This window comes from Callithrix jacchus, chromosome 15, assembly GCF_049354715.1.
Source record: "Callithrix jacchus isolate 240 chromosome 15, calJac240_pri, whole genome shotgun sequence".
NCBI classification, from domain to species: domain Eukaryota; kingdom Metazoa; phylum Chordata; class Mammalia; order Primates; family Cebidae; genus Callithrix; species Callithrix jacchus.
This window is the reverse complement of record NC_133516.1, coordinates 17,277,760-17,291,263: the sequence shown is the minus strand read 5'-3', so window position 1 is coordinate 17,291,263 and position 13,504 is coordinate 17,277,760. Positions and strand designations below refer to the sequence as shown.

The 13,504-nt window shown below is 39.3% G+C and overlaps 1 protein-coding gene across 25 annotated transcripts in view; it reads right to left on the bottom strand.

Annotated features, from left to right (window-relative positions):
* The window catches only part of LPP (LIM domain containing preferred translocation partner in lipoma), a 745,086-nt gene that overhangs the window by 581,914 nt on the left and 149,668 nt on the right, over window positions 1-13,504 (bottom strand). For 2 of the 25 annotated variants that reach the window (XM_078350475.1, XM_078350476.1), the window contains one exon: window positions 9,425-9,515. The exons of the other annotated variants lie outside the window; for them this stretch is intronic. The gene's annotated coding sequence lies outside the window, so the exon portion shown is untranslated. The remainder of the gene's footprint in view (window positions 1-9,424; window positions 9,516-13,504) is intronic. 25 annotated transcript variants of the gene reach the window in all.

The window sequence follows — 13,504 nt, the reverse complement described above, 5'->3', positions numbered from 1 at the left end:
ACAATGGTAATAGCAATAAGAATAATATTCTGCTCGACCACACACACTCCACCCAATATCCACCCCTACCACTCTAGCCTCAGCTTCCCTTCCTATTGCCATGACACCCTAACTGCCCAAGAAGCACGGACTGAATAAAGAAACTCAAATTCTAAATGCCAGTCCAAAGAATGCATTTTTTAAAAATCCATTTCAACTCCCACATATCACAGTAGAGGTCATCTATCATTAGGTGGTGGCCAAAGTGATGAAAACTGAAATCTATTGACCCCCTTCTCATAGACTCTTCACCACAATTATTTCATGTGTCGGCAAAGAATGAGCATCTCTCCCTCAACTCCACTGGCTAGCTCTTTTTTAAGTTCACCTTGTTTTGCTGCCTTCTCATGCCCAAGCACCTATGGGTCACTCATCAGTCAGGCATCCTTGGCTTGTGTCTCCTTGTGAACACGGGTCACCACAGGATACACAGTCACCTGCCTCGTATCACTGCAGACATTAGAAGACAAAGCTATGTTTCTTGTAATATACCCAAAGGCCAACTTCATCAGTCTTCGAGAAGAAGAAGAAAAAAAAAAGCAAAAAAGAAAAAACGTTAATGAAAACTCACTCTATCCTGATAGAAACAAATATGGAACCACTTTCTCTAGAACACAGTGACTTAAGGTGATGTTAAAGGTGATGCATCCTCATAGCACTGGCTTTTGTTGGCAGTCACAGTGGTGGTGAGCTTTTGGGTGTTTGTTTTGTTTAATTTATCTTTCTGTTTTTGGCCAGTGTGAAAGATTCTGTTATGGTTACTATCGATTCTCATTTAAAGAAATAAGGACAATGGTATTAATAATGAAACAGAAGTACTCCGTTTTACTCTCTGTGGTCTACAAGAAGTTTCGCATTTCACTCAGATCAGAACTCCATGTTTTACTGATGTGAAAGTATGTGGTTTTTGCGATAGCCAGGTTCTTCTAATATTCAACTTTGTTGTTTCTTACTTTCAATTTACAGTAAATGAATCCCGATTTTCCCCTTTGTCAAAATCAGCTCATTTTCAAAATAACCAAGCCACCTCATTTATGATACTTTTCATGAATATTATACAGGCATAAGGGTATTAAACCTATTTTATTAAATTATACAGTCTCCACTATGAAGGAGATTGCTCAGTTTTTGTCTGTGGATGCCACAGGACGCAACGATTCTGGAGGAGCACAGAAGAAAGCCAAGTCCTGCCTCTGCTTACCTCCCTTTTCCCCTAATGACCTCTCAACCTTTGTTTCTGGCAACATTTAAACAGAGAAATCAGGGATCATCAATCAGTCCACAACAAGAGAAGAACAATCACTGTCATCATGCTGTAGCCATCATCTTTAACCTTGGCTCTAGTGCTTCTCCTTGGAAGTTCCTTCATGTGTGCTTGCTCAATCCGTCTACGGAGCCAGCAAAGTAGGTGACGCAAAAATTACTCTCCTCCAATCACTTGAACCCGGGAGGCAGAGGTTGCAGTGAGCCAAGATCACACCACTGCACTCCAGCCTGGTGACAGAGTGAGACTCCATCTCAAAAAAAAAAAAAAAATTACTCTCCCCCACTATATATTAGAAGGAATGCAGGTTCTGCATGGGCATAGTGGCTCACACCTGTAATTCCAGCACTTTGGGAGGGCAAGGTAGGTGGATCACCTGAGGTCAGGAGTTTGAGACCAGATTGACCAACATGGTGAAACCCCATCTCTACTAAAAATACAAAAACTAGCCTGGCATGGTCACACATGCCTGCAATTCCAGCTACTGGGGAAGCTGAGGCAGGAGAATCGCTTGAACCTGGAAGGCGGAGGATGCAGGAGCAGGGATCATGCCATCGTGCCACTGTACTCTAGCCTGGGCAACAGAGCGAGACTCCATCTCAAAAAAAGAAAAAAAAAAGAAGGAGGAGGAGGAGGAGGAGGAGACAACTCAGGCTCAGAAAGGACAAATGATTTGCTTTGGAGCCCCCAGCAATAAGTGGGAAGATCGAGTCCTTGATCTAAGTTTTATCATTCTGGAACAAGGGCTCTATCTACTCTACTCTGCCTAAGGGGGGCACTCTGGATTTTACTTGTCTGTTTCCCTCAGTAATTTGCACACCACTGGCTCTTGGTTGCTTCATCATGACACTGTGACTCCACCAGCAAGGCTAACAACCAGCGCATACTTGATGGCAGCACTGTTTACACTGGAGTTGGTTTCAATTGTCAGTGCCTGGGCCATACCAGTTGTTAAATATTTTCACTATCACTAGGGTCCATGAATTTTCAGATGTGTCACAAACAATTTGTTATCAACAACTGTTTAAATCCGAAAGTTCCAAATCATTTTTGTTTAAAAATTAGCACTCTTTCAAAGTTATCCCTATGATATTGTCACTCACATTCCCATTTACGTGCTTAAGAAGTGGAGTTATAAACAGTTTTTCACCTATTCTACTTCACCGCAGCCTGTCTTCCCTGTGTTATGGGAGTGTGCTGTGATATGAACATTATCCGTTAATACATCATAAGAATCCTGGATAAATAAAGCTGAGAAACTATTTTTGTAAATGTTGGGGGCAGAGGGACGAACAATTTGGCTTTCCTAGAAAGAGAAGAGAATATCTGAATTCCCTGCAGACTGGGAAAACCTCTACCATCAGTCCTAAATTCTGAAAGGGGCTGATATTGAAGCAACAAAACTTAGCCCTAACTTGTATTCCCTAGCTCTGTCACTAAAAAATTGTGTCCAAACAGAGGTAATACAAGTGTGTTACCCATTCCCCAAATTAACACACACACAGAGACACACACACATACCCCAGAGCACAGAATGAATCCACTGTAGTACTACAGGTGACCAAAAATGCCCCACAGTCCATCCAATACATGTAGAGACAATTTATCCCAACAATGTTTAAGAGATAATCAGCAATATTCCATGTGTTAATAAAGTCATATTGAACATCCCAGTTAAGAGCTCATCTCATAAGACTAAATGTATCATCTGTCTCCTTCACTAGACTGTAACCTCCCTGTGAGGAAGAACCAATCATCCATTCAAGTAAATAGTAACTGAGCATTTATTATGTGCCAGGCACTGACCTAGAAGGTGGGGATATAAGAAATAACTTGAAAAGACTAAATCCCGGTGGTCATGGAGCTAACATCCCAGTGTGGTAAAAGCAGAAAATTCATTAACAGGTAAAGGGACACCTAATTTTCAGAGAGCAATAAATGCTCAAAAATAAACTAAAATAGAGTACAGGAGAGAGGTAGTGCCGGGTGTGGGGACACAAATGTTATCTATCTTCTTATCACTAGTTCTGATCATTGATTTGAGGCTTTCAAAAAAACAGTCATGCCTGAGTCCTACCCCCAGATATTCTGATTTAATGAGCTGGAGGTGAGCTTGGACAACGGTGTTTTTAAGGGTACTCCAATCATTCTAACATACTACCAGGACTGAGATTCACTGGTATGTATGCTTTTAAAGAAGCACAGGCTTTGGTTTGAAACCTACCTATCACATCCCATCTGTGTGACCACAGGAAAGGTATTTCATTTCTCCAAGCCTCAATGCCCATGTCTGTAAAATGGGATAATAATAGTAATAGACACCTCTTTGGGTTATTGTGAGAATTGAATGTTATATGCAAAGTATAGCAAGGTTTCTACCACATGGAAAGGACTCAGTGTTTTCCATCATTTACTGGTATCGTTACCAGTTAAAAATATGCACAGAAGATGCAAACTGAGGGCTGCAGGCCAAATCTGGTCCTTAGACGGGTTCTGTTTGCCATGTGCAGTGTGGACTTACAATGTGCTTTGTTGTTGTTTTGAGTTAAAGTTGATGCTACTGAGTAAGATCATAAGTTGCATTTTTCTTCTTCCATGAGGAAGTATCTCTCATAGTGCTTTAAAAATAGTTGAATGAGCTGCCAACATTTTAAGAACCAAAGAGTTTACATAAAAACCTGGCAACGATGCATCTCCACGTGGCAATAATTAGCTAGTGCCAAGTGGCTGCCACCCCTTTCACAGAGGATGTGATCTTGAGCACCTCCCACTCCCCACCACACACTGCAGCTCTCTCCCCAAAACACATGTCCAGACCATGGCATTTCATCAGCACACAAGCACTGTTACTTTCCTTACAATAAAGAGGAAAACAAAATATTTCTTGCACCCAGGACTCTAAAGTGGGAAGAGGTTAAGTGAGACAAAGGGCTTTGTGTTTCAAAAAAATGTGCCTGACTCTGGAGGCATATGGCCTACCATATCCTGGACACTGAAATAGGAGCTTTGCAGACATTAGCTCCATTCATTCCACAGTTCTGTGAAGTACTTTCCACGATCACAGTTTTCAGGCTGGATACGGTGACTCACGCCTGTAATCCCAGGACTTTGGGAGGCCAAGGCTGGTGGATCGTTTGAGGTCAGGAGTTCGAGACCAGCCTGACCAACACGGTGAAACCCATCTCTACTAAAAATACAAACAAAAAATTAGCCGGGTGTGGTGGTGCACACCTGTAATCCCAGCTACTCAGGAGGCAGAGGCAGGACAGTTGCTTGAACTTGGGAGGCACAGGTTGCAGTGAGCCAAGATTGTGCCACTGTACTCCAGACTAGGTGGCAGAGTGAGATTCCATCTCAAAAAAAGAAAAAAAAAATCAAGAATGAGGAGATAACCCTAAAGAGGATAAGCAACTGCCTTCAGTCACACATACAATAAATGAAAAGTTAGGTACAGAAACAGAACTGTCTGACTTCAAAGTTGGAAATTCCTCCACCATACTATGCTACCTGCACCAGCGGGAATATTTAGCGTAATTAAACTATTGAGCAGAACAACAGGTAAATGAGAAAATCCTCGGGAAAGAACACCGTTAATTTAGAATAGTATATGCCTTTCTCTGGTCAACATACTTTGGTTCCTAACGCTGCTAACATCAACCATCCCAAATATTTTCAGACTTCAAGAAACCTTCAAATCACACAATAAAACCTGCTCCCCTTTTCCTTTTATCCTACATAAAGGTAGTTCTCTTAGGTCTATAGTCAAAGAGATTATAAAAAGAAAAAATCGCTCCGTGTTTTTGTGTATTTTTGTGTCTGTGCGCGATGTATTGAGAAAAATCAAAAGCAAAAGCAAAATGAAATAGAAGACCAGGAACCAGTAAAACTCAGCTCAAATATTAACACTATGCAGAAGCCTCTCTGGACTCACCTTGTCAGAATTAACCTGCCTCCAGATTCTAATACAGGTTATTTGTACCTATCTTAGATTTCCATATCACATTATACTTATGGGCTATGTCACCATAACTATGTTTTATCTACTTTTTTCTGCCCCAGTCCACGCCTGCTGCCAATGCTAAGCTCAAGGAAAGGCACAAAGTTGGATGTTCAGCAGAATGGCTGTTGACTTGAGGGCTGCAAAATAAAGAGTAAAATCAAGGTAACACTAACCTTTTTCTAACCATTTTTTTAAAAGTAAATTATATTTAGTATTTAGTTCCTAAGAGCTAGGCTTTGTGGGATGTAGAGATTAATTTTTTAACTACTTTGACTTCAAAGAACTGATCATCCACTGGGAGAGGCAAAGTCACATATATAACCATAACGCAGGAGGAATAAAAATGAAGTCTCCTAAGAGACAGAAACAAAAAAGTCCTGGCAACTGAGAGAAATGTGCAAGCTAGGAAATTTCTCAGCCTTTTGCTATCCTCTTTAAGTGGTCAATTAAAATATTTCAGCCCAAATAAATAGGTAATTTATTTCCCCGATAATTTAATGACATTTCTTTTTTGAAGCAACTGACATTTAACTATCAGAAGAGCTGTTAAGAAAGGTCTCAGCCATAATAGGGAATTCAACTTTTTTTTTGTTTTAAGGAAGCTTAAGAGAAATTATCTTTGTAGTTCAGCAATTCTGGAAGAGCTTGACTTTTCTGACAATGTAACTGCAAAGGAACTTGAGTCAAAACACACGAGAAAAGAAAAGATGCTCAAGATATTTCAAGTCTACAATTATTTGCTGAACACATGCTAAGTGCCAGGAAATATGTGAAGCTCTCCAGGGAAACAGAGCTCAGCCTTTATTTGGGATAGCAGTGGGTTAGTGGTTCAGGATAAGACATTAAGATATAACTTTATGATAAGCAGCATAGAAGACGTATATAAGCAAAAAGCTGTGAGATTTAAAGGGGAGACTAAATACATAAATTAAGAACTTTATTGATATATGTGGCATGGCACCATGAAAACTAAATTGAGTAACTCAGCGTTTGTATTATACTCCTGGTTCTGCCAATAATTTGATGACAGAACTTGGGCAAGTCCGTGTCCACCTTCGAGGCTTCAGTCTTCCCCCCATCATTAAAAAAGAGGCTTAAACTGTACAGCCCATCCAGTGATCTTAGTCTACAAGCAAATCTGGGCATTAAACTACACTCTGAATTGGAGGTACAACAAGATAATGCAAATTTTCTCTTATGCCATTTAAATCGATTTGCCATCTTAGAGGTTTGCCAACCCAGAGATTCAAAAGCAACAAATCTAGTAGCTACCAATTTCATAATTTTATTATAATTTTTATGACTACTATTTACTGACTGAATTACATGCTGTTCCATCACAAAGGCAGGAGTACTCCTACAACGTCAACAGGGGACACATGAAGACAGACAGCTAAATAGGGTAGATTTCATCAGAGCTCTTCTTCCATTTATGGCACAGAAGGAACAGGGTAATTACAGGTCCAGCGATTACTACTTGATACTAGTCCAATATAAACAGGGTAATTACAGGTCCAGCGATTACTACTTGATACTAGTCGAGTATTAACTAAAAATACTTGACTAGTATCAATCAATACTTGACTAGTATCAAGTAGTTATCGCTAGACCTGTAATTACCCTGTTTATTTCCCATTAGAAATGGTTTATTTCCCATTAGAAATGGTTCCAGTATATCTTTCCAAAGCCATAGGCCTTTTCAAATATTTATTTTATAAATTATTATTGGCCAACCCTACCTTACAAAATCAGAATCTCCAGGGAGGGTTCTGGGAACCTGTTTTTGATAACAGGTGATTGTGAAGATCAAGCAAGTCAGGAAACTCCTGTTATAGAACATCTGATCTCCTCATCATTTATCACAAGTATCCTGCTTTTTATCCTGTTTGTACATTTCTCCTACTTGCCATGTGCTTCTCCTACCTCCACTAGTGACATACACTTCCCTGTTATTAAGGGTCCAGGTCAAATACCACATGATTCTATGACTCTCCATATTCTTTCTTCCAGGGAAGTACCTTTCACCTCCCACAGTCCTTTGTACTTTCTTTAAGTATAGAAGAGATCAGAGAAGGAGTCAGTTATTCATTCATTTATAAATTCATTCATTCAACAAATATCTACCGGTCACCAATCCCATGCCTGGTACTACTCTGGGCACTAGTGACACAGCAACGAACAAAACAGACTTCTCTATTTTCAGTGATATTTTAGTACAGGTGCTGGCAAGCTCGGGCACGCAGACCAAATCCAGATCACTGCATGTTTTTGTAAATAAAAGTTCATCAGAATATATCCATACTCATTCATTTATGTATTGTTTATGGAAGAGTCTTGAGTGTTTCCTGTATTGTCTGAGAGCAGATTGAGTAGCTGCAACAGAGACTTTATGGACCACAAATCTAAGCTGTGTACCATCTGTCCCTTCACAGAAGAAAACTGGCCGACCCTTGTTCTGGTATATTTTTCACACACAGCACAGTGTTGAGTACATAGTAGGCAGTTAATAAATGCTTAAAAATAAAACGTATTAAAAGAATAAAATCATATAAGTCCTGTGGTAGAGCCTCTTTCACACGCCTCCATCTCCATTCTTAATTATGCCAAACCTAATTCCCACCCAGAATAGAATGTTGTTAGCAACCACGGTTTAGCATGATAAAAAGGGAGGGAGCAAGCTTTCAAACCTATGGAAAAGTTAAGAAGTAAATAAATGTGCTGTGATTTCAAAAGTCATTGCTATTTCAGGCTCGTTTGTGATCATAACAGCTGGCCTGGCAAAATATATTACAATAGCTGTCTTTTCTGGCTTTCTAGAGCTTGCAAAAGTTTTGGGAGAGTTACTGCATTTCATTGGTTTGTCTGCCTTCATAAGATGTGTCTTGTGGAGGAGATCTTTGTGTCTTCTGGGTCAAGCTGACTAAGGAGACTCAGCTTCGGTTAAACAAAAACACACAGGAGCATGTGAGGAAAACCCCATTCTGTCAAATGCTAAAGTAAAGTTCATAAATTCCATCTTATATCCATATCCTAAGAGCTGTCTTCTTTACCACATCCATATGAAAACCCTGCCTTCTCTCAAAAACTAAAAACTGTACCATTTGTAGGACCCTTTTCAGAAGCTGAGTTACCATAAAATTTAAAGTGGAGAACTGACATATATATGGCTAAGGTTTTATAAGTCTTCTGCAAGGTTTCATTGTGGTTTACTGCAAAGAGTAACAGTTCTAGATTGAAACAAGTCTCTGTTCCACAAAAGCTGTGGCACTCAGTTATGTAAACTTAGGTAAATCATTTAGTCTCTCTGAGTCTCTGTTTCTTAGCTATAAATTGGGATAATATAAATTACACTGAAGGGAGGATGGGAGAATTAAATGAGACAGTAAATGCAAAGCAGCTTTCTCAGAATCAGGAGAGAAATGGCTTTCAGTAACGGTTAGTTGTTTTCTTTCCATTTTGTCCAATATCATGTACCACGCGGCTCCCCAAACCTTGAAAATACCTTCATTATGCTGTCTCTAAACACCCTGAGAATGTTACAATATGTTTTGTTTTGTTTTGTTTTTAAAGTCAATAAATTGGGCTGGGTACGGTGGCTCACACCTACCATAATCCCAGCACTTTGGGAAGCCAAGGCAGGCAGATCGCTTGAGCCCGGGAGTTCAACACCAACCTGGGCAACATGGCAAAACCCCGTCTCTACAAAGTACAAAAAACTCAGCCAGGTATTGTGGCGCACACCTGTAATCCAAGCTACAGGCTACAGTGAGCCCAGGACGTTAAGGCTGTAGTGAATTATGATCATGCCACAGTACTCCAGCCTGGGCAGCAGAGTGAGACTCTGTCTCAATAATAATAATACTAAATAAAATCAATAAATTTGGAGAGATAGCATTTGTATATCTTTGACTTTTCCTTAGTCTGACCTCAAGAAAATTATTTTTAATTTATTGCATCTTTCTTAAAAGAGAACTACTCTGAAGCTATACAATAGCTCTTTATTCTATGTCCTAGCAACTGATTCTTAGAAAAATATTCATTGAAATAACATTCCCCAAAAGACATTATACTAAGAACATCCTGATGAGTGTCACAGAATGGGTAATCAGGTTAGTTCCGACCTTCCCTCCTGATTTTGAAGTGAAACAGAAATGGCTGAGCTCTGGTTACTTTCACTTTCTGGTCCCCGTAGCCTTTAGCTCCTGGGATCCTCTGTGTAAAATATAACAAAGAAATTTATAAGTTTTCATCAAAATCATCTCCATTAACTTTATAGATAGGCAAGAGACAAGCAGGTGTAGATATGCATGGGCAAACAGATAAATACAAATGACAGATAAAAATGTAGAGATATACGTGAAACAGGGAGGTAAGAATAGCCAGAGATGGTTAGATGGATGACTGGATGGAGAGGCAGGAAGGCGGGTGACTAGATAGAGAAACAGATGTATGGAAAAACAAGCATGGACAAAAGGAAGGATGGAACTAGGGCAAATGTAGAAGATGCTGAGCAGACACGTAGAAATACATAGAGACAAAGGGATAAATCCATGATAAAAAAAAAAAAAGGTCAGTCTTAGGACTGAATTACTAGAGAATCTCCTCTTACAATCTACTACTCCTTCAATCTTCATTTAAGAAAATATTCAAAGGTCTCTCTTGATCATTATGTCATCATATCGAGAAATGTGTTAACTACAGTATTAAATATGTGCCCAGCCACAGAAAATGAACCTTTTGAGCAAAACAAATCTATTGTATTCTTCTACGAAGAGAAAATAAAAAGTCCTCCAGAAGCCATAAAGCAACTTATCTAATGCAGAACATTCAGGAGACCAACCAATCTTTTTTTTATCATTTCTGTAACTAATATTATGTTAATTAAGAGAACTTGGGCTAACATATTTTGTCGTGGCCAGAATTTTCTAAAAATTAATAACTCTACAGGTCTGACCTTTTTACTTTGGATGAGATATTAACTAAAAGTACTGCTAAACTCCAACTCAATACATAGTAATTTATTTTTTTAAATGAGATACTTCAAATTCCTTTACTGCAAAAAAAAAAAATAATGGCCAAAATGTCCCTGACGTGGTTTAAAGTAAGTTCCCTTCCTGGTAAGTAGCTAACATTTAATTGTGGAAACAAAGGTCACAGAATCCCAATGCATGTGAATATATCAGATAATGCAATATCATGCAGTGATTGCAATATACATTTTGAGATTGTTTACAATATAGTGTTATATAAAGAAAACAATAAAACTATACATACACAAACACATATACATACAGACACACACACTTATGAAACACATCATTTCTTAAAAAAAACAGAGAACAGAGTAGCCACATGTTTAAATTAGAACAATGATGTCTGCAGGAAAGACTTAAGGTTATTTTAACTTTCTTCATACTTCTGTGCATTTAACTTTTTTAAAAGGGTGTATATAACTTTTGTAATTGAAAAAGAAATGTTACTCTACTTTAGGGATGATAACAGTCCTTTGTTGAGATAACAAATAGGAAGGTACTTTTTCTGTTTACAGAGTACTTTCATATGTATTAATTCATCTAGTCCATTCGACAGCTCAGAGAAATGGGTTTGATGATGATCCCCAGTAACAACAGAGCCGTGAAGCTCGTAACTGGAAACGTGACACAGGCAGATCAGACTCCAGGCTTCCTGTTGCCCCACTGTCTTCTTTACAATGTCCATTCATTTTTCTCAAGAAAGGAGTTTTGTTTTATTTTGCTTTCTAAAAGTTTCCAAAACTGTTTTACTTCCCTCTCATCCCAAGGTTCAACATCCTACTTTTTTAAAAACGAGAACCAAAAATCAAAAAACACAGAGCCCAACCTTAATGCCTCACCACACAGAGGGAGGGGGAGCCTATTCACGAACTTTAAAATTCACTGTTGCTATTTTCACAAATTCATACAGCCAACTATCATAACAAGACTAGTCCAGCCTATTAAGGGGATGTCCAGGCACAATTTAAAAACAGACACAGTCTGACCTAGAAAGGGAATCAGAGACAACGATTCAAAAGCTGCTTAAGACGACATAATGCTGAGGGAGAATTATAGTCAGCACAGAAGAAGCAACACAGCTCAAATCCGCCTGGTCTTGGAATGACTCACCAGTATTGCTGTGATACTTTCCCGTCCCATTGATCAGACAGGTTTTTCCATTAGAACTTACTGACGATGTGCTCCCCAGTAAGTTGGTAAGATCAATTCTGTAGTTTTAAAATAAGGGAGATATGACTGAAATGTTAGAACACGGTCTTCAGACAGCACACGAAAAAGCCCAGGGAGAGTCCAGGGCTGCATGAAGGAAAACTGGCCTCCCAACTCAGCCCATGAGCAACTTCACCCGTCTATCTGCTCTGGGTTTTTTAATTATGACAAAATCTGCTGCCTTATTAAGGTGTGACACAGATAAGCTAGATAGAGAATATGTATAGGAAAAGTCTGGGCCTGCTTAGGGCCTGGGACAAGAAGAGAAGTTGGGTCTTCATGAAAAGGCTGAAGCCTACAGAATAAGATAGAGCCTCATGACTGGCCTCCCCTTCAGTGGGGCTAAGCTGTCCCCAGCTCATGCAAACTTCTAGAACAGAACCCACTGCACACTGGGCAGAATAAACACTCCTTATGGGAATGGGCCTGGGGTAGAAAAGGAACAGATGGTTAGAGCACTGAGCTTGTGTTCCTTTATAGCATTGCCTAGCTTCCTCTCCAGCTGAGACCACACCCTTGCTGTGACCTTCTCACTCTTTTCATGCCCTGAGTGAATCTTTCTCATCCTCAAACCAACGGATTAAATGACTTTTCAGAAAGCTTTCACTTTATGCACTGCACACCATAAGTAAACTGGTATCAGTAAATTTTGAGAAGGGGTACTCATGAGAATTGTATGCCCTCTATGCCCTAGTCTACACCCAAACATTTAGGGATTTGAGCTGAATTCGGGTAAAACCTCCCTAAGTGAGTCTTATCTAGAAATGGGTGAGAGTGATTGCTGTATGGAACAATCACCAACAATGGTATTTAAGAGAAGCAAAGGTGAAATAAGCAATGGAGTAGCCAGGCTAATGTCCTCAAGAGGATCAGTGGCCAGTAGCCTGGGCTCATGGTGGACAAAGGGAGGGGGGCCAGAGAGTGACCAAGATGCCAGTGTGGCATCCACTGTGGACAAGGAAACAGAACGTTCTTCCCAAGTAAAGAGCAGTGTGATCTGTCAAAGATCTCCAGAGAAGAGGATACTATTAGGAGTCTTAGAGAAGTAATTTGGGAAATTTGGGCAGGATTTGGGTTTGGAGAGACAGGTTTGCAAAGGATGCTCACCTCAGGGAGACAAATCAATCTATATCATATATTCAGTTAATTAACTTGGAAAAAAGATGACGGTCCATAAAAGTAGATGAGCACATCTGTAAATTACTTAAATGATTGTTGAAACGATAGGTTCTGAAGAAACCTTGCATTGGAAAAAATTTGTCATAGGTCCCCAATTCAAAGATGTATAATCCATCATGGCTACTAAATTTCTATGACATATGTCTTTGGCCAAAATGAAGTAGCGAGCTTAACTACTGAGTACCTCTACCTGATTCCTTTGAATGTCAAAATCAAGTCCAATTAAGTTGTCTCAACAATCTCTAGAAACACATCCATATTGTTTCACGTCAATATGAAATGCTCAATATAAAAATAAAGGATTAAGGTGGGTAATAAAACCTAGTCCCAGTGTCCTTTGATAATGACCTTTGGATATGTTAGCAGTTTCTTCATATATAAAATAGAAGTAGAAATGAAAGATTCTAATTAATAACCAAAGCAGCTGCTCAGCTTGAATCACTGAACTACTGACTCACATTTTTAAAACCTGATAGGCAATCCTTCATTTTCTATAAGCAAAATATAGTCTCTCATTTGCACCATCACTCTATTCAATTTCTGATTTGCAAGAATTCTTTCTGCTTTATTCACAATTTCAAAAATAAAATTTAACCACTCAATTAGAGCCTCCCACCTATTGTACTCTTATGGAATTTACGTCTTTACCCCTTGGATTTTTTATCCTGCGACATTCTCTAAAACATTGTCTGGGAGGGTAGGAAAGAGTCTGAGATTCACAAGCGACGTCCAGAGTTTGGCCCTGAGGGCTGGTTGTTATTTCTGAAGTGGGAGCTGATT